Source organism: Papio anubis, unplaced genomic scaffold (assembly GCF_008728515.1).
Source record: "Papio anubis isolate 15944 unplaced genomic scaffold, Panubis1.0 scaffold97, whole genome shotgun sequence".
Classification (NCBI taxonomy): Eukaryota; Metazoa; Chordata; class Mammalia; order Primates; family Cercopithecidae; genus Papio; species Papio anubis.
Genome location: NW_022169952.1, coordinates 228600 through 249516, shown reverse-complemented (window position 1 = coordinate 249516; position 20917 = coordinate 228600). Strand labels below are relative to the sequence as shown.

The following is a 20917-nucleotide window of genomic DNA, read 5'->3' as shown; positions in this document are numbered from 1 at the left end:
CACCATGCCCTCACTCAAACTGTTGTTTCCTCGCTGGTGACATTGCAGGCTTCAGAGAATTGGGGCAGCTGGGGAATAAGAGCCAAGAGGCTAGTGGCAGAGAAAGGAACAGTTCCAGAGAATTTCTCCCAGGGACCCTGTGGAGCACCATTTTACCCGCTCACTGCCTCAGAATAATTAATAACAGCCTCAGGCCGGCTCTCTCACTCCCTTGCAGAGGTCTGCTCCAGGATATCTGAGGCACATACTCTCAATTACAGAATCTCAGAATATATCTAAGGCATATTGTACCCACCTTGTTTTGACCCAACTATTCCTTTTTCTCAATCTGGAGATCACCTCTTAGAAAAGTCATCCTTATCACCTAGGCTTGCAATCTCCATTTTCTTTCTTTCTTTCTTTCTTTCTTTTTTTTTTTTTTTTGAGACAGGATCTCACTGTGTCACCCAGACTGGAGTACAGTGGAGTGATTATGGCTCACAGCAGCCTTGAACTCCTGGGCTCAGGTGATCCTCCTCCCTCAGCCTCCTGAGTAGCTGGGACACACCACCATGCCTGGCTAATTTTTGTATTTTATAGAGACTGGGTTTCTCCATGTTGCCCAGGCTAGTCTCGAACTCCTGGGCTCAAGTGACCTGCCCACCTCCACCTCCCAAAGTGCCAGGATTACAGGCATGAACCGCTGTGCCTGTCCTGCAGCTTCAGTTTTCAATCTGCCTAAGAATCCCCATGGGAGTTTGTTTTACTGAGTAGACTTTCGGGCTCCATTCCAGACGTTCTAATTCAGGAAATCTGGAGTGGAGCCCAGAAATCAGCATTTTTAAACAAGATTTCCAAATGACTCTGATGCAGATGGTTCTTGAGACTAGCCATGCAGTCCTGGCTTGGTCAGGGTTCCTTCTCAGATCCTGCCCATGGCCTTGCATTTACTCTGTAGGACTGTTTATGACAGTTATAGAAAGTAACCACCTCATCTGCTAGGTTGTGAGTTCTTTGAAGATAGGGATTGTCTTTTGTTCTAATAAAATCTTAGAACCAAAGTCTTAGAATCATATCTTAGGATTCTAGAATGTAAATTGGAAGAATTCTCACGAGTTTCCTAGTCAAATCCCTCATGAGCCTAACAGATCCTCCCATTTCTTTATTTTTGGAAACATATCACCCAGGCTGGAGTGCAGTGTGCGATCTCGGCTCACTGCAACCCCTGCCTCCCAGGTTCAAGCAATTCTTGTGCCTCAGCCTCCTGAGTAGCTGGAATTACAGGTGTGCCAAAACACCCAGCTAATTTTTGTATTTTTAGTAGAGATGGGGTTTTGCCATGTTAGCCAGGCTGGTCTCGAACTCTTGACCTCAAGTAATCTGCCCGCCTTGGCCTCCCAAAGTGTTGGGATTACAGGCGTGAGCCACCACACCCCACCTCTATTTCATTTTTGACATGAGGCTATCCAGCTTCTCTTGCACACCTCTAGGGAGCTCATTGCCTGCAAGGCAGCCAGACAGCTCTGACTGTTAGGATATTCTCACATTTTAACAAAAACTGCCTCTTGTTGACTTCTACCCTTTGGTCCTTGCACCCATTGGAGACATAAAATAGAAGTCTGATCTGTGTTCCCTTTTACAGTCCTTCAAGAATTTAAGGTCGGCCAGGAGCAGTGGCTCCTGCCTGTAATCCCAGCACTTTGGGAGGCCAAGGTGGGTGGATCACTTGAGCCTAGGAGTTCAAGACCAACCTGGGTAACATAGTGAGACCTCATTTCTACAAACAATACAAAAATTAGCTGGGCATGATGCCATGTGCCTATAGTACCAGCTACTTGAGAGGCTGAGGTGGGAGGATTGCTTGAGCCCAGAAGGTCGAGGCTGCAGTGAACCGAGATTGTGCCACTGCACTCACTACAGCCTGGACAACAAAGTGAGACCCTATCTCAAGAAAAAAAAATTGTCAGGCACAGTGGCCCATGTCTGTAATCCCAGCACTTTGGGAGGCGGGCGGATCATGAGGTCAGGAGTTCAAGACCAGCCTGGTAAATATGGTGAAACCCCGTCTCTACTAAAGATACAAAAAAAATTAGCTGAGCATGGTGGCATGCACCTATAATCCCAGCTACTCGGGAGGCTGAGGCAGAAGAATCGCCTGAACCCAGGAGGCAGAGGTTGCAGTGAGCCAAGATTGCGCCACTGCACTCTAGCCTGGGTGACAGAACGAGACTACATCTCAAAGAAAAAAAAAAGTAGAATTTAAGGTCTATCCTTTACTTCCCCTTCTCTGGGGTGAGGATAAGGCAGGAACCATGTCAGGGAAAGCAGCTGGGCCTTGGAAAGGGGGCTGAGCTGCCTCATGTTCCCCAGCTGTGCCCCGGAGCCTTGCCAGGAGGCTTAGATGAAGTGATGTGTATAATATGCCTAGAGCCGGGCCTAGTGTGAGGCATAGGCTTTAATAATGGCAGCTTCTATTGTCATTGGATGAGAAAGAGTGGGAGGAAACAGAGTTCCTGTCCCTGGGGATCTCTAGTCTGACAGGGACTTCAAGGAGCTCCCTAATCCAAAGACATTGGAGACATGGCCCTGACCCTGGGATGGGGAAGTAGGGTGGATGCAGTTTGAGGGTAGGATGAGCTGATTGAAGGGATAAGGGGAAGACTCACCTAGAGATATGCTGCAAAAAAGTCTTGGCTTAAATGTCACCTTCTTGGTGAGGCCTTCCCTGAGCATCCAGTTTACAAATGCTAATTCCTCCTTTCTCCTGTCTCCCTACCTCCATCCCCTGCCTTACTTTTCAGTAACACCTTACCAGATGATTCTGATATATTTCACTTGCTTAAAAAAAAAAAGTATTTTGTTGTTGTTCTTGCTGCATCTTCAACTGAGGCTCACAGCTCCCTCTGCCCTCAGCCCTCTCTTAGAGCTCTCCCTGAGTCTAGATTCCTGTAACCACCTCCTTCTCTTTCCTCTTCAGGCCTAGGGGTGGTAGTGATGCCCAAGTGCTTTCAGCTCCAGGATATCTCACAACCCCTGTGGTTTCCCCACTCTCTGCACATCTCTGAATAGAGCCTTCTTGAATTATCCATATGAGATAGCCATCTTCTTCCTGCAGGACCTGACTGGCACAGAGGCCCACTTTCTCTGCTCCTACAGCCCCTTGGGCTTTCCTCTCACACAGCATTTACCATTCTGTGTTACAATTGTCTCCTCTATCGGTTGACTCCACACCTAGAACATAAATTCATCGAGGGCACCAAGCCATTCCCAGCACCAAGCCTAGCACAGAGGAGAATGAGTGAGTGAATAATGGTCATGAGAGGGAAGACCCCTAGGAATTATGTTATCAGAGAAAGCTTCCAAGAAGAGATAGAACCTGAGAGAACCTCAAAGGTCAGTAGGAGACTTTTTCAACCTGTGGGCCAAAACTTTCCTCTGAGCATCAAACTCCCATATCCAACAACCTCCCTGATGTCTCTGTTTGGATAATGTGGGGACCGGAACTCTTGACTTCTTTCCCTTTCAATCTTCTATGTCTCAGTCAATGGCACCATCATCCACCCAGTTCCCTGTTTGTTTTCTTCATAGAACTCAACCCAATCTTCTGTTTATCTGTTTGGGGCCTGCCTTTCCCATTGGACTGGAAGCGCTGTGAGAACAGAGACGAGTTGTGTCTTTTCCACCATGGTATCCCTTGAGTTACATCTTGATTTTTCAGTGCACCTAACCAGATGACTCTGATCTATTTGATGTTTCTAACTCAAGGTCTAGGAAGTGGGGGGGAAATGTTGAAAGGTAGAGTGAGTGTGGATGGTACCTGTCAACAGTTTCAGAAGCCTGGGTCACCGGGGGGAAATGCAATGTGACTCACAGAGGAAGTTTAACAGTCACATCAAGTTACTTTATTTCATTACTCACGAGGAGCCCGTGTCTGTGCCTCCAGGGTCTTATCTCCTCCTGGCTTGTCAGTTTGGTCCTTAATCCCTTGCATTCCCAAAATCTGAAATGCTACAGCCCAGAAATCAGCTCATTTCCTCTTCTCTATCCCCTCTTCTTCTCTCTCTTCCAAATCCCTCTCTAAGGGGAGTGCTACGTCCTTCTCACTGATGTGTTTATGAGGTGTCTGAAGATGTGCATTCTGGATTCTCATTCTGATTCCAACAGCAAATATTCATCTTTGGCGGAACTACTTGTCCTCTCTGGACCTGTTTTCCTCTCTGCACAGGATGGTGTGACACTGTCTGATCTCTAGGGTTCCTACCAGATCTGACCTTCTTCAAGACTCAGCCTTGTGGGGAGGGACAGGCATCACACCACAGTTCTTAGCTCAGACAGGTATGGTGGCTCTTCATAGTCGCAAAAGCATCTTCACATTTGCTGTCTCATTTGGTCCTTTGGAGTCTAGACTGGAGTCCAAACAGTGGACTTGCCTCTAATTGACTTCATGAATTTGGGCAATTTCTTCTTCTGAAACTCAGTTTCCTCTTCTGAAAACAGGGTCAGTAATACATCCTTGTGGATTTGTTATTTGCTGCAAACATTGTGCTTAGAACAGCTCTGGACCCTCATGAGTTGGGCTGGCAAGAGGCAAGTAAGGGGCCCGGCACAGTGGCTCATGCCTGTAATCCCGGCACTTTGGGAGGCCGAGGTGGGTGGATCACCTGAGGTCAGGAGTTCAAGACCAGTCTGGCCAACATGGTGAAACCTGTCTCTATTAATAATACAAAAAATTAGCTAGGCGTGGTGGCGGGCACCTGTAATCCCAGCTACTTGGGAGGCTGAAGCAAGAAAATTGCTCAAACCCAGGAAGCAGAGGTAGCAGTGAGCTGAGGTCACGCCATTGCACTCCAGCCTGGGTGACAGAACGAGGCTCTGTCTCGGAAAGAAAAAAAAAAAAAGGATAGGCAAGTGAGGTGGAATTGAGCTGAATACCAATAACTAAATAACTCCTCCCAGGTTTCCAGCACTTTGCAGGGCTTAGCACACCCTGTCCATCCTCTAACTGTGGATTAGGGCTGTGCGTCACCAGGGTCCAGGTAGGAAACAGATGGCACCCTGAAAAATGAGTAATTTAGAGTGTGGTGAGGGTTTAGAAAATCAAGACGAAATAGTGCAGTTTGTCTGGCTAGCAACAGTGAGGATGGAAACTACTTGGGCTGACAGGGCGAGGGGAGGAAGGGGTTATTACTGGAACTCAGAGAGGGCAGTGGTGGGGAGGGCATGAGGACTGGAGCTGTGGCCTTTGGTAGAGGCTAACCTCTCACAGGAAGAGAGCCAGGGGAACAAGCACATTTCTCTCTCTCTCCCCTCCCATCCTGTGGTCTTCTACCACTGCCTCCTGTTGGCTCAACCCAGACTGAAGCTCCAGAGTCAGGCGGCCTACTGTGGGTGGAGAAGGGTGGTGAGCCCACGCAGGACAAGTGGAAGGATCCAGCACAGGCAGTGCATCTGTCAGATGGGTAGGGTCCTCCCCTGTTCCTTTTCAGCCTGCTCCAGGCAAGGGGTGGGAGGAAGGAGTAGGAGAACTAAGGAATGCGGGTGGAGGATGCGAGCTTGGGTTTTCACCCCAGAAAGGAGCAGGAGGGGACAATCTCAGTTCCTCAAATACCCACATGCTCTCTGTCATCTTCAGGCCTTTGCTTACGCTGTTCTCTCTGCCTGGAACACCCTTCCTCCTGGGGCAGGCTAACTCACCCTTAGATGCTACTTCCTCCTGGAAATCTCCCCTGCCCTAAATTAGATGCCTTTGTGTCCCCTGACTGCTCCCATCCCACGAGTCTCCCCTTTTTCATATGTATCACCCTTGTGTAAGTCCCTGTTCTTGGGAAGAATGGCCCTGACTGCATGGAAAATGTTGCTCTCACTGGGAGAGCCCCTAGTCTGAGGGAGCAATAGGTGAAGCAGCCCCTGGGAGGATCAGAGTGCTGTTTGTTTTTTGGTGCTTCTAATCTTCTGCCTCCAAAGTTATCAATGTTTAGAAAACAAGCAACAGATGTGGGTGTCTTTACTGGAGCTCTGGCTGAACCCACAGAGAAAGGAGGGATTCCCTAATTATTCTTAGTGGTAAGAGACCACCTGGATGGTGCTGACACAGGCACAAGCCAAGAAAGGGGTCAGCCAGGGATCATTGGCTCTGGGACCCTGGGCCAAGTCACTGCCTCACTTTGAGCCTCTGTGTTCCTCACTTACACAAGAATCTTGGTCCTGCAAACCTTGCAGGTTTCCAAGGAGCAAATGGATTCGGGGCCGAGAAGGCACTTTGAAAGCCATCAAATGCTTATTATTGCCTTCCCCTCAGACCAGGAGCTCCTGGAAGGAGGGGCTGTACCTCAGATGTTATGCATATTTGTTATCCCACCTAAGTAAATAGGACAGTGTGGCAGCAAAACAAAGCAAAAAAAGTGTTGACACTGACTTAAGCTTTATTTTTAGAAGAATGTGTTTGGGGCTATTTTGGATTCTCCCAGAAGCAGGCCCTGGGACATGGATTTGAGTACAAGTGGTTCATGTGTGACGTGATCCCGGCAAACACAATTAGGAGAGTGGGAAAGTAACACAGGAGTGAATGGAACCTTAAATAAGGTGTACCTTTAGCAAGCTTAGCACTGCTAGGGAACCCTAGAGGCCTGGGTAGAATACATCCAGAGTTACCTCTCATTAGAGGCAAGGGGGTTAGGGGAGTCAGTCATTGGCCGAGGGCTGCTCGAGGGACTTGAATTCTCCAGCATGTCTAGCCTGACACATGGGTTGATAGCCCTGGTCCCTCCAAAAGTCCTGAGACAAAATGTGCAGATGCTGGCAGGTGGAAATAGACACTGAAATGTCTATTTCTCTTCTTCTTCTTCTTCTTTTTTTTTTTTTTTTTTGAGACAGGTGCTCACTCTGTCACCCCAGCTCCAGGCTGGAGTGCAGTGGTGATGATCTTGGCTCATTGCAGCCTTCACTTCCTGGACTCAAGCAATCTTTTCGCCTCAGCCTGCCAGGTAGCTGGGACTACAGGTGCATGCCACCATGCCTGGCTAATTTTTGCATTTTTTGTAAAGACAGGTTTTTGCCATGTTGCCCAGGCTGGTCTTGAACTCCTGAGCTCAAGTGATCCTCCTGCCTCGGCCTCTCAAAGTGCTGGTATTACAGGAGTGTGCCACTGCACCCAGCCTGAAATGTCTATTTCCAACAGACATTTGAATTGGCACCGAAATGGAAGGGCTAGACAAATATACATGGGGCACCTAAAGCACCTGCTGTAGTCTGGAGCAAACAGGCACTTGAGTTCCCCAGAACAGCTTCACACCTCAGAGACTCTCATGCTTCCTATTCTGCCTGGAACACACCATGTCTTGTTATCTATCCAAAAATTCTTTACTTATCTTCTGAGGCCATTGTGGACGTCTGATGTCTTGGCCTTCCCAGAATTCCTTCTTTTGAGAACGGAACCTCTCTCTTTCTCTTGGGGAGTCACCCTTCCCTCCCTTGCTCTCAGCCCATATGGTTGAGGTGGGGCTAAGCCCCATCTGTTGGTTCCAAGGGGGTCATGACCCTCCTTGGAGCAGTGATTTATCCAGAATCCTTCCTGGGCCTTAGGCTGAATGTATACGAAAGTAGGGGTGGCTAAGCTATAGAATCTAAGTGTGGTGTGACCAACAGCCATCTTTGGCACCACACGGGACAGAGCGAAGCCAATTCTGAGGTCAGCAGAGCTAAGGGATAGAGGAAGAAAAACCAAGTCCTGATGCCATTGTTTGAGTCTCTGGATCAATCTGTGCCTGAAGTCTATCCACAGACTTCTCAGTTATGAGATCTAAAATATTCTCTTTTCACTTGAGCTAGTTTGAGCTGGGTTTCCTGTTACCTACAACCTAAAGTCCCCACTAATTCAGTGTCACTTTGAGCCTTTCCTGTCCTCATCCTCCCTTTTAAGACTTAGTACTTCTTTTATGTCCCCACGGTTCCCTATGCAAGCTTCTCTCAGTGTGTGTAACACTTTACTGCATGTGTTTCTTTACAGGTGTGTCTTCTCTACAAGGCGGTGAACTCCTTGAAGATGGACCAAGTTGGATCCATCTTTGTCCTCAGGATCCAGCACAGGCTTGAACCTGGCCAGACCATACCATACATGTTGTCTTCAACTCCAAGCTGCATAGATTAAGGGCACATTGGCCAATTGGAGCCTATGGAGATGAGGGCAGTGGTGTGGAGTCTGGAAGCCATGAAGAACATAAGAAGAATAACGAATGTTTAACTTGAAGAAGAGACCACTTCTGAGACAATCCATTCTCTGATTCCACAGACTGTTTCTGGGCACCTCCTCTGTGGAAGGCCCGGGACTGGGGGCTGAAAAGGCCACGGATGACACAGCTATAGTCCCTGCCTGGGGAGCCCACAGTCTGAATGGGATCAGGCACAGAAACAAGGAACTATAATAAAGTGTGGTCAGTACCACTAGAAAGGGATGTAGCGTGTGGCCAGGGAAGTCCTCTTAGTGCAGGGGGGACAGAATTATGACAGCGTTGGTGGCATTTTAGCTTTGAGGAGTAACTTTCTAACAATCAGAACTATCCAGGAATGGAAGGCTGTCTCAGGAGGTAGTAAGTGCTCTGTGTCTGGAGAGATGTGTGAGCAGGGCTGGGACAACCACTTAACAGACTGGATATAGATTTTTTCTTTTTTATCACTTTATTTTCAAATTGTCTATGTCTTTTAATGTTAAAGTATGGTTTTTGATAATAACATAGAATTGCTTGCATTTATAAAAGGTCAACAAATGCTGCCTTTTAATGAGAGTATTTAATCCATTTACATTAAATTAGTATGTTTGGATTTATCTGTCATGGTGTTTGATTTCTATTTCTGTTCTCAGATTTTCATTTCTCTACCTTTAGTTGGAAAATTATTTTTATTCAATTTTATCTCCTATGTGAATTATCATTAATAATTTAATTTGTGTCACCACTATTGAATTTCTGCTTATGTCCATTTGTCTTATTTTTGGTGGTTGCTGTATAGATGCATATGCATCTTCTTTTTATCATTACTTGCCTGCCAAAAATACTCTAGTGTTTAGGAATATAAGAATCTTGGTCGGGCGCAGTGGCTCACACCTATAATCCCAGCACTTTGGGAGGCCGAGGAGGGCTGATCACGCGGTCAGGAGTTTGAGGCCAGCCTAGCCAATATGGTGATACCCCATCTCTACTAAAAATACAAAAATTAGCCGGGCGTGGTGGTAGGTGCCTGTAGTCCCAGCTACGTGGGAGGCTGAGGCAGAAGAATGACTTGAACCAGGGAGGCAGAGGTCACAGTGAGCTGAGATTGCACCACTGCACTTCAGCCTGGGTGACAGAGCAAGACTCCATCTCAAAAAAAAAAAAAAAAAAAAAAAAGAATCTTAAAACAGTATACTTATAACTTCTTTTTTTTTTTTTTTTTTATGAGACAGAGTTTTGCTCGGTCACCCAGGCTATAGTGCAGTGGCGTGATCTCGGCTCACTACAACCTCTACCTCCTGGGTTCAAGAGATTTTCCTGCCTCAGCCTCCCGAGTAGCTGGGACTACAGGCACATGCCACCACTCCTGGCTAATTTTTATATTTTTAGTAGAGACAGGGTTGGCCAGGCTGGTCTCAAACTCCTGACCTCAAGTGATACACCCACCTCGGCCTCCCAAAGTGCTGGGATTACAGGCGTGAGCCACTGTGCCCTGCCTTAAAACGATATATGTCTGAATACCACCCTACTATCTTCATGGTTATATACTTTACATTCATATCTGCTCTAAATTCCACATTATGTAGTATTATTTTGACTTTATGGTAGTTATGTTCTATAAAGTTGTTGAAATCATGAACACTGAACCATGGCTCCTAGAGGAAATAAAGAGTTAGGTTCCTGTTTGTCTCTGGTCACAACATTTTCTTTTTTCTTTTTGAGATGGAGTCTCACTGTGTTGCCCAGGTTGGAGTGCAGTGGTGCCATCTCAGCTCACTGCAACCTTTGCCTCCCAGGTTCAAGCAATTCTCCCACCTCAGCCCACTGGATAGTTGGGATTACAGGTGCACACCACCACACCAGACTAATTTTTGTATTTTTAGTAGAGACGAGGTTTCACCATGTTGGCCAGGCTGGTCTCGAATTCCTGGCCTCAAATGATCCTCCTGCCTTAGCCTCCCAAAGTGCTGGGATTACAGGCATGAGCCACCATGCCCGGCCTATTTTCATCAACTGAAAAATGCATATGCTTGTTTTATGTGTGTTTCCATTTAGAAACATCTTATTTCAAATATATTGTTGATTCATTAACACTGAACTCACAGCCAACTGCATTATGAGTCATGCCTGAACAAAGCTTATGTAACACGTGTATCTTTTCCATAAGGCCCATTATAGTTTTCTTGTGCTTGGAAATACCAGACAGCATTTCAGCACTACTATTGGGAGCCATGTTAAATAGTGAAATTGCCATTGAAAAGCACAATTTTTAACAGACTGGATGTTGATGTTTATCAACAAAGAGGACCAACGTGGAGGCTGCAGGGAATTCCTCACAATAAGGCAGGCCATTAAATCTCTGCTTCCTTCTGTATGTCAGGTACTGGGATAGTAAGACAAAAACAAAAATAAAAAAGAAACAATCTCTGGCTCACAGTAGAAAAGCTCACAGTTTAGAGAAATTTTTTAAATGTAACACTATGGCCTGATACCAGTGTCTCTTGAACTAGAATAATGTACAGAGACCCCCCTTTGAAAAGAAAAAAAAAAAAATCATTGGGTTACTCATTGTTGACTTAATCTAAATATATTAAAATTTAAACTCAATATAAATTCTAATGCATATAACTATAAAAGCAAATCCTTTATATAAGCAATTTTTATTCAGTACAAACTTACTGAATATGAACAGAACTAAAAACTGAATAAAATGCTAATAACAACACTGCTGCTGCCGGTCATGATGAGTTCTTTTGAGCGCATCCTGTTGGTTCTGTAGAACTATTCTGGCCGGGTGAGGTGGCTCACGCCTGTAATCCCAGCACTTTGGGAGGCCGAAGTGGGTGGATCGTTTGAGCCCAGGAGTTTAAGACCAGCCTTGACGTGGCAAGACCCTGTCTCTATAAAAAATACAAAAATTAGCTGGGCATAGTGGCGCATGCCTATAGTCCCAGCCACTCAGGAGGCTGAAGTGGGAGAATCACCTGAGCCCAGGAAGTCAAGGCTGCCGTGATACAGTGAGCCGTGATTGCGTCACTGCACTCCAGCCTGGGTGACAAAGTGAGACCCTATCTCTAAAAAAAAAGATTCCATCTGGTAAGTGAAGGAGGAATAATAGCATCTAATAAGATAATGCATCTAAGAAATGATCATTACAAAAAAGAGAGAAAAAAAGCCTGAGATTACATCCCTCTTGCTGTAAGAACACACTACCATCTAGCAGCAGACACGCAAAAAAAAAAAAAAAAAATCATACCTGAATGAGACCAAGCCTCAGGAGCTACCTTTCAATGTTCAGGAAATAGAAGAGATAGAGAGACATGTGAAATGATACCAGGAGGACACAATGAACAAAATCCAGACTGTGGAAAACTTGATAGGACAAACATCTGTTTCCTCAAATAACAAGAGGGGCAAAGACAAAAAGATGGAGGGGGAACTTATAGATAAAAAAAGACTTAAGAGACATTTGTGAGACACATGAACCAAATACAGTGTCTAGATCTTGTTTGGATCCTGATTTGAATAAAACAACTAAAAGTAAAGAAAAAAGCAACTGGAGAAATGTGAACGTTAACTGAATATTTGTTGATATGGAAGAAGTATTTTCTACATATGGTGATAATGTTGTGGTTAAAGAGTTTAAAAAGAGTCAGGTTTTTTTGTTTCTGAGACAGGGTCTGACTCTGTTGCCCAGGCTGGAGTGCAGCAGTGCAATCTCGGCTCACTGTAGCCTCCACCTCATGGGTTCAAGTGATCCTCCCACCTCAGCCTCCCAATTAGCTGGAGCTACAGGTGTGCACCACTATGCCTGGCTAATTTTTGTATTTTTTTGTACAGATGAGGTTTCACCATGTTGCCCAGGTTGGTGTCAAACTCCTGAGCTGAAGCAATCCACCCACCTTGGCCTCCCAAAGTGCTAGGATTACAGGCATGAGCCACCATGCCTAGCCAAGAGTATTTATCTTTTAGGAATACATACTGAAATATTTATGAATGAAATAGTATGATATTTGTTATTTGCTTCACAATAATCCAGGGGGAGACAGGAAAAGGGTACCAGTTTAGACAAACACATCTGGCCGTTATGAGTTGAGGATGGCTTTAGCTGCATAATGGTTCATTACTGTATGTTTAAAATATTTTATAATAAAAGGCTTTAAGGCCAAACACAAAACCTGTAATCCCAGCGCTTTCGGAGGTGGAGGAAAGAGGATTGCTTTAGGCCAGGAGTTCAAGACCAGCCTGGGCAAAATAGCCAGATCTCATCTCTACTTTGGGGGGGAAGAAAAAAATGAGCTAGGCGTGGTGGCACATGCCTAGCGAGTCCTAGCTACTCAGGAGGCTGAGGTGGAAAGATCACTTTAACCCAGAAGGTCAAGGCTGCAGTGAGCCATTATCATACTGCTGCACTCCAGCTTGGGTAACAGAGTGAGACCCTGTTTCAACAACAACAAAAGGCTTTAAAAATAAAAAAAAAGACACTTGTCTTTCAAGTCGTCCACTTGGCCCTCTTCCAAGTGTACTTTCCTTCCTTTGGTTCCTGCTCTAAAGCTTTTTAACTTTCACTCCTGCTCCAAAATTTGCCTTAAAAAGAAAGAAAAAGCATTCTACGGTGCTGGAAATTTAAAATTCAGGCATTACATCATTACATTGCTGACAGGAGTATAGATTGGTATAACTTTTATAGAAGGCAATTATGACAATGTCCACTAAATTTAAAATACACATATCCTTTGACTCAGAAAACCATTTCTAGAAATGCAGCTTCTGTCCTCACCATGTGTGAAACACACACAGATACACATACACACAAATTCTCATTATAGCTTTGTTTGTAAAAGCCTAAGATTAGTAATAACCTAAATGTCCTCAATAGAGACTAAATAAGTCATGGTAAATCATTCAATGGAATACTACATAGTCACTAAAAAGAATGAGGATGCCTTTTATAAACTGGTCTGAAACAATCACCCAAGTGCAAGACTGTGCATAGGGTATGCTACTATATACAAAAGAATGAGTATAGTTTTGTGTGCTTATATATGTATAAAATAACTCTGAAGTACATAAATAAGACACTTTTCATTATGTAGGCCTCCAGGGAAGGGATCTGGGTTTACAGGGGAGAAGGGGAGGAGTAAGACTTACATTTCAATGCCACTATTCTGCACCTTTTAAATTTTATTCCATATGTATGATTATCTCTATTAAAAATTGATCAAAGTTAAAAAATAAAATTAAGGCATTCAAAAATACAGTTATGAAGACTAGCAATGTGGGAAAATGTTTGTAGTATGATATTTCGTTTAAAAGAGTACACAGAGAGGGCCGGGCGCGGTGACTCACGCCTATAATCCCAGCACTTCGGGAGGCCGAGGCGGGCGGATCACGAGGTCAGGAGATCAAGACCATCCTGGCTAACATTGTGAAACCAGGTCTCTACTAAAAATACAAAAAATTAGCCGGACATGCTGGCGGGCGCCTGTAGTCCCAGCTACTCGGGAGGCTGAGGCAGGAGATTGGCTCAGTGAACCCGGGAGGCGGAGCTTGCAGTGAGTCGAGATCGGGGCCACTGAACTCCAGCCTGGCGACAGAAGACAGAGACTCCATCTCAAAAAAAAAGAAAAAGAAAGAAAGAAAGAAAGAAAGAAAGAAAGAAAGAAAGAAAGAAAGAAAGAGTATACAGAGCGGTACGTCCAGCTTCCCAGTGGGAACGTTCCTAGCGCCGGCGACAAAAGAGAGAATTAAATATGGGTGATATTGAGAAAGGCAAGAGGATTTGTATTGAGAAGTGTGCCCAGTGCTACACCATGGAAAACAAAGGCAAGGACAAAACTGGGCCTAATCTCCACCTGTCCAGGCCACTGGATTCTCTTACACAGATGCCAATAAGAACAAAGGCATCATCTGGGGAGAGGATACCCTGATGGAGCATTTGGAGAATTCCTAGAAGTACATCCCTGGATCAAAAACGATCTTTGCCCACATTAAGAAGAAGGCAGAAAGGGCAGACTTGATAGCTTATCTCAAAAAAGCTACCAATGAGTAATAATTGGCCACTGCCTTATTTATTACAAAACAGAAATGTCTCATGACTTTTTTATGTGTACCATAATTTGATAGCTCTCATACATCAGAATTCAGATCACGAATGATTGACAGAATATTTTGTTGGGCAGTCCTGATTTAAAACTAAACCCTGGGTTGTAGTTAAATGAGTATGTTTAGTTTTTTGAATTTTAATAGTAATTGTGATTCAGTAAATGCTATCACTGTTTACCCCTTCTAAAGATATGATTAGACTTTGTTAGTAACGTTCAACTTTCCAGAGATGGTGAATGCTATCTTAAAACTTATTGGAGATTGGGCCAGGTGTGGTGGCTCACACCTGTAATCGCAGCACTTTGGGAGGCTGAGGTGGGCAGATCACTTGAGGTCAGGAGTTCAAGACCAGCCTGGCCAACATGGTGAAACCCCATCTCTACTAAAAATACAAAAATTAGCCGGGCATGGTGGCGCACGCTTGTAGTCCCAGCTACTCTACTCAGGAGGCTGAGGCAGAGGAATCGCTTGAACCCAGGAGGCAGAGGTTGCAGTGAGCCGAGATCACACCACTACACTCCAGCCTGGGCAACAGAGCAAGACTCCATCTCAAAAAAACAAAACAAAACTTATTGGAGATTCGTTTTATATTTAGATTAATATAACTGGATATGTGAATATATTTAAATACTGGGGAAATTCCTTCCCTGTCTCAGAACCAAGCAAGGTTTCACCTGTGTTTTGTGTTCGTCACTTCTTAAAGGCAAGGGTTGACGATAAGGTAGCAATGTATACTTTAAATTTTTGGCCTTAACTATGCCAATCTAATTTGAATTCCCTGTATCTAAAATGGTTCCTTTTACTTATTGAAAGGCATTTTAGTGTGGTTTATGTGTAATATCAAATAAAGATTAACACTTCTCACATTTTATAGATGATCTATAAGGTCAAATGCTTTAAAAATAGTAGCAAGTTAAACTTTACTCTTGAATTCTTTACAATCTAAGTCAGACTAAGTTGTAATTTAGGATTGTCTTTAAACAGCCATTCAAAAGCATAAAACTGTAGAACTCCCGTGTATTTGTGATTGGGAATGGTGCTTTTGCCAACTTAAAAGGATTAAAGTAGAGGAGATATATACAAATTTAAAAATTATGTATGATCATAAGACTTAATTAAAAACAAAATCAAAGATGATGAAAAAAGTATACAAAATTTTGTTCACATATTAGAAGTACATAAAAATATGTCTGCTCATGATCAAATACTGAAAACACACATAAGTGAAAAGGATTGTGTTAGGTGGGAATACAAGTATTTTTTAACTTTACAGATATTATAAAGTGGTTTGATAATATGTACAGTAAGTGACAATTTGGTAAAAAAAAATCAGATTTAGATTACAAAAATCTGGTTTCCATGGGAGTTTTCAGAGAGATAATTTTTAAAAATCAGTTAATAAATCATTTATTTGTAAATCAGCATGTGTACTATAAAGAACCTAAGACTTTAGACAATTTTAATAACCCATAAGCATGTTGTTTCCATTTGCAGATTTAAATTTTGTATAAATAGCAGTCATTGCATATATACATCTTAAGTGTACTTTGTTTATAATCACATTTATGCTACCGATAGTCTTCAGAAAAACACAGATTCTACTTGGTTCTAGCTGAAGTATTATGAACTCCAAATAATGCTTTGAGGACCTCCAAAGGAAAAAACAGATTCTACTTGGTTCTAGCTGAAGTATTATCAACTCCAAATAATGCTTTGAGGACCTCCAAAGGTAAAGTACTAATCCCTTTAGCCATTTACTGAGAGAGAGAGAAAGAGAGAGAGAGAGTTTTGAAGCATCAATATAACAATGTACCATTCGTAAAGCTGCTGTGCAAAATTACCCCTCAGTCCTATTCTAAGCTTACAGCTCAGTTGATTTTATTGTCCTCTAAGTATATACAATTCACATATGGGACAAAAACACTAAATCAAGATGGTTATTTTCACTATTTTGCTTAAGATTCATATTTAAATATAAATCAAGAAGTTAACCTACAGTTTGAGAGATACTTTTTACATTAGAAATGTTTTTTAAAAAGTTAAACTGAAACATAATTGTAAATATTTATGGCATATGTACTGTTTCACATACAATGTGTATCAATCAAATCAGTGTAATTAGCATACCCATCAACTCAAACATTTATCATTTATTTGTAGCAAGAACATTCAATGCATTAACTATTGTCACCCTACTGTGCAATAGGACATCTGAACGTATTCCTCCTAATTTAACTTTGTACCCATTAAAAGTGGTTTTGCGTGCAAATTACAGACAGATGTTCTACCCATACATTGTTTTCCAAAATTATTGTATGGCTTTTTAAAAGAAAACCACACAGCCGGGCGCGGTGGCTTACGCCTGTAATCCCAGCACTTTGGGAGGCCGAGGCGGGCGGATCACAAGGTCAGGAGATCGAGACCACGGTGAAACCCCGTTTCTACTAAAAATACAAAAAATTAGCCGGGCGCGGTGGCAGGCGCCTGTAGTCCCAGCTACTCAGGAGGCTGAGGCAGGAGAATGGCGTGAACCCGGGAGGCGGAGCTTGCAGTGAGCCGAGATTGTGCCACTGCACTCCAGCGTGGGCAACAGAGCGAGACTCCGACTCAAAAAAAAAAAAAAAGAAAGAAAACCACACAACAAATTTTAAAAGGCACTGAGATAACATCTGCTTCTAGATCATTGCTAGGCTCAAAAAAAAAAAAAGTCTGTTCTACCAGGAATCACAAGTTAGAACTGAGTATTGCCAAAGCAGAAATTATATAGTGTCAGTCATTTCAGGCAAATGCTATTCGGCTTTCATCCCCAACTATCTGTCAGAACAATTAAAACAGGTCAAAACAGTCCAGCATAACTAGGCTTCATTATATAAGGCCATTTTGTTCTAAGATGCTAATAAACCAAAATAAGAAATATTAAAATCAAAATAAAAGATACTATTTGAGCTATTCTCATACAAACTGTTGATTCCTTATATCCTCCCTTCTATAACAATAAAGGGCATATTTTACTGCAAAGAAAATTTTACTTTATATATATCACTAGCCATAAATTTTTGAATGTCATTAATTACAGAAATGTTGCCTAGCATCATTAACCAAATAGCATAACCATTTTATGTCCACATTTCATTTCTGTATTTACAAACATATCTATCAGTAAAGACTTAACAATGAGATGCAATCTAACATCCATATTATCTGATGTTTTGTAGACAGCAATGTAGATGATTTTTAATCACCTTTCATTTGAGTGATCTTATACAAAAAATAAGTCAATAATTTAGAGTTTCTAAGTCTCCAAAGGAGATTTTCGAATGTAAATATATAAATGGTTATAGACAATGAGATTTTTAGGAAGCCTCTTTCATGTCTGCATCCTGTTGTAACGGTTGTATCATCTTTTCTTCCAGCTGCTTTCCTTTGCCTGAAAGAGGGGTCAAGATAAGATGAGTTTTGCCTGACTTCTTTGATGTCCTGAGCTTTCTATAGTCCTTTATTTTTCTTCAATTTGTTCATTATAAATTTAGGTTGGCATTTGTTTGATCTTTCCAACTGTCTTCATTGCATCAGTAGTTTTATTTCATAGTTCTTGCTGGTATTTGACAGGCTCATTTCTGTATTTTTCAAATTCAAATGAATTATCCACTGTAAGCTCATTATTATCCGTTGCTTTACAGAATGCTTTAGTCCAATTTTCGAGAATTGCACTTCTTTTAAAGTTTTTATGCCATTTGTATTTATACAATCTGAACACCTTGCAACAGCTGCAGATGAACATCATGATGTGGTCAGGGTAGATGGGCCCCAAGTTTTGTCTTATGGGTAAATGGTGGCTATTTTCACAGATAACATCATTAGTCCCATCCCTTACTACGATTTATACAAAAGAGGCTGGAGAATAAGTACATTTTTACAGCCAGGTGTGGTGGCTCACACCTGTAATCCTACTTAGCACTTCAGGAGGCCGAGACAGGAGAATCTCTTGAGCCCAGGAGTTCGAGACCAGCCTGGACAACATAAGGAGACACTGTCAAAGAGTGATTTTTACACAAAGCGAGGTGCCTGATACCTGGTCATGCTGCCAGAGCTGGCTCTGTTCAGTTTCCTGCCAGCCTCGGGGGGGAACGAGACACTGGACTAGTAACTGCAGTTGGTCACGTCCTCACCCTCAGCACTCATTCACCAGACTCTGGACAATCTGTTTATTTTGAGGAAAAGACTCTGAACAAACAAGAAGAGGCTTTTTCAAAGGAGGAAAGTCAGGGTGTTAAATATCCTCCTTCATACGCTCAGCTTCCTTCCTTAAGGAAGGGCCCCAGTGGGAAACCAGAGGTGGGATCTGTCCAAGCAGGAAGGAGAGCCAGGAACCCGCAGCAGTAGCCTGACCTGATGCCGCAGCTAGACCTCAGCCTAACTCTGGCCTCCTGTTCTATATCCTCCCGCTTTGCCTACCCACTCACCACCTGTTACTGGGGGCTCCTCCTGCAGGCCTGCCTCACTCACCCTTCAGAGCCCACACTGGAAGCCCAGACTCACCTTGCCCTTATCAACAGCATGACCTCTCTCACAAGGCACTTGACCTCTCGGAGCCTTGGTTTTCTCATCCATAAAATAACCTTGCCTATCTTGTTGGGTTGCCGGAGAGAGAGACTGCCAGAGGATAAGACAGTCACGTTGTCCCATTCTGTGCCCCTGCACCACTTATTCTCTACTTCTCAGTCTACTTGGCCTACTCCTCCTTGCCAGCCCGTGCCTCACACAGCCTGTGTCTCACACTTATCAGTCCTCTGCTCTCCTCTCTTAGAGCTTCTACACCTAAAACTTCACTCATCCCACTCATTCTCCAGACCCAGCTGCCTCTTGGCTCTCTCTGCTTGCCTCTCCCATGAGTATCTCAAACTTGATTTATCAAAAACTGAATTCATCATCTTCCTCTCCAAACTTGGTCCTTATCTGGTGTTCTCCAACCCAGCAGTATCTTTAGCATCCATCCACCCAGCTGCTCAAGCAAGAAACTTTGATTCTACCCCAACATTCATGGATAGCAGCCGCAGTGGCAGGAGCAGCAGCAGCCATGTTCCACCATGTGGCCTGGGAAATAGAGAAAGCTGAACTGAAGCAAGACAAAATGAAGCAAACACATGCCACAAAACATGACAGAGAGTGGGAGGGAAGAGACTACCTGAGTTCCTAAAGGGCTTCACACTCCCGTTCTCTTCTTCAGCTGCTGCCTTACTCTTGGATTCTATGAGACTCTAATACCTTTTCCAATAACCCCCACCCTTGTTATTTTTTTGGCTCATGTTAGAATTGGCTTTCTACACTTACAAATATAAGAGTTCTGATTAATATAAACAATTACGTTAGTTACAGCAGGCTAGGTTGTGCTGTGACATATATGTGACTGAACTCCAATGCATGTCCATCATCAGCAGGGGGCTCTGATCATTGCAGTCCCTCAGGAAGCAGCCACCATCTTCAACGTTGTTGGTCACTGTTCCAGAGGGAAACTCTGAAGGGCCTGGCACCAGCTAGTCAATGCTCCAGCTCAGAAGTGACATGCCACCTCCATTCATAAATTAACCAGAAGAATTTGACCTTGCCCCTACTCACCCACGTGGGGGCCACAAAGCACAATCCTGCCATGTGTCCAGAAAGCAGAGAGCCAGAAATATTTGGTGAAGATTAAAAACTATCATACATTTTCTGCTGTCTATACTGTGCCAGGCCCTGAGCCAGGGGCCAGGGACACAGGAATGAGTAAGTCATGGCCCTTTCTTAAAGGGCTCCCCATGACTGTGGTGTAAAACCAATACTATGTTGGGTCCACCGAGACTCTGCTGTGTCTCAGAACAAGGAAATGTCTAGATTAGGGGTCACCAACTCAAATGCCTACAGGGGCCAGAAAGCTAATGTCAACAAGTGGGGAAGGGAGGAGAGGTGCTGCAGCCAACTGGAAATTGCAATTTTAAAAACATACCTGCTTCTGGCTGGGCATGGTGGCTCACGCCTGTGATCCCAGCACTTTGGGAGGCTGAGGCGGGTGGATAACTTGAGGCCAGGAGTTCAAGACCAGCCTGGCCAACATGGTGAAACCCTATCTCTACTAAAAATACAAAAATTAGCTGGGCATGGTGGCAGATGCCTGTAATCCCAGCTACTTGAGAGGCTGAGGCAGGAGAATCGCTTGAACCCAGGGCAACAGAGTGAGACTCCATCACACACACACACACAAAACAACAACAACAAAATACCTGCTTCCAATTGTCAGGCCGATGGCCCAGTGTTTCCAGATCTCTCCAATTTTCATGAGAAGCCAGAAAACCAAATTTTTACATGACAATTTCCCATTTTTTAAATGTTGGCAATTACTAAACTTAACCAGATACATACACACATATATAAAATCCTGTAAGCCAAAAAGAACATGTCTGCAGGCCAGCACCATGAGGGCCAGTTTGTGTTCCCCAAGTCCAGCACAGGAAGCAACAGTTTCCTGTACTCTGTGCTGGTCTATCCACACCAAGACTGCTGTGCTCAGCCGTGAGTGCTGCACCTAATGGGACACACATGAGCTGGGGCTGGTGCACAGACAGATGGGCAGGCTGGGAGAAGAGTTTAAACAG

At 43.7% G+C, this 20917-nt stretch overlaps 1 long non-coding RNA gene across 1 annotated transcript; it reads left to right on the top strand.

Moving 5' to 3' along the window:
- The first annotated feature begins 3775 nt into the window (after positions 1-3775).
- Positions 3776-8807, top strand: LOC116273619. Its single transcript, XR_004181919.1, has 2 exons — positions 3776-4314; positions 7985-8807. It is a non-coding gene; the product is annotated as an uncharacterized LOC116273619 (long non-coding RNA).
- Positions 8808-20917: the final 12110 nt, after the last annotated feature.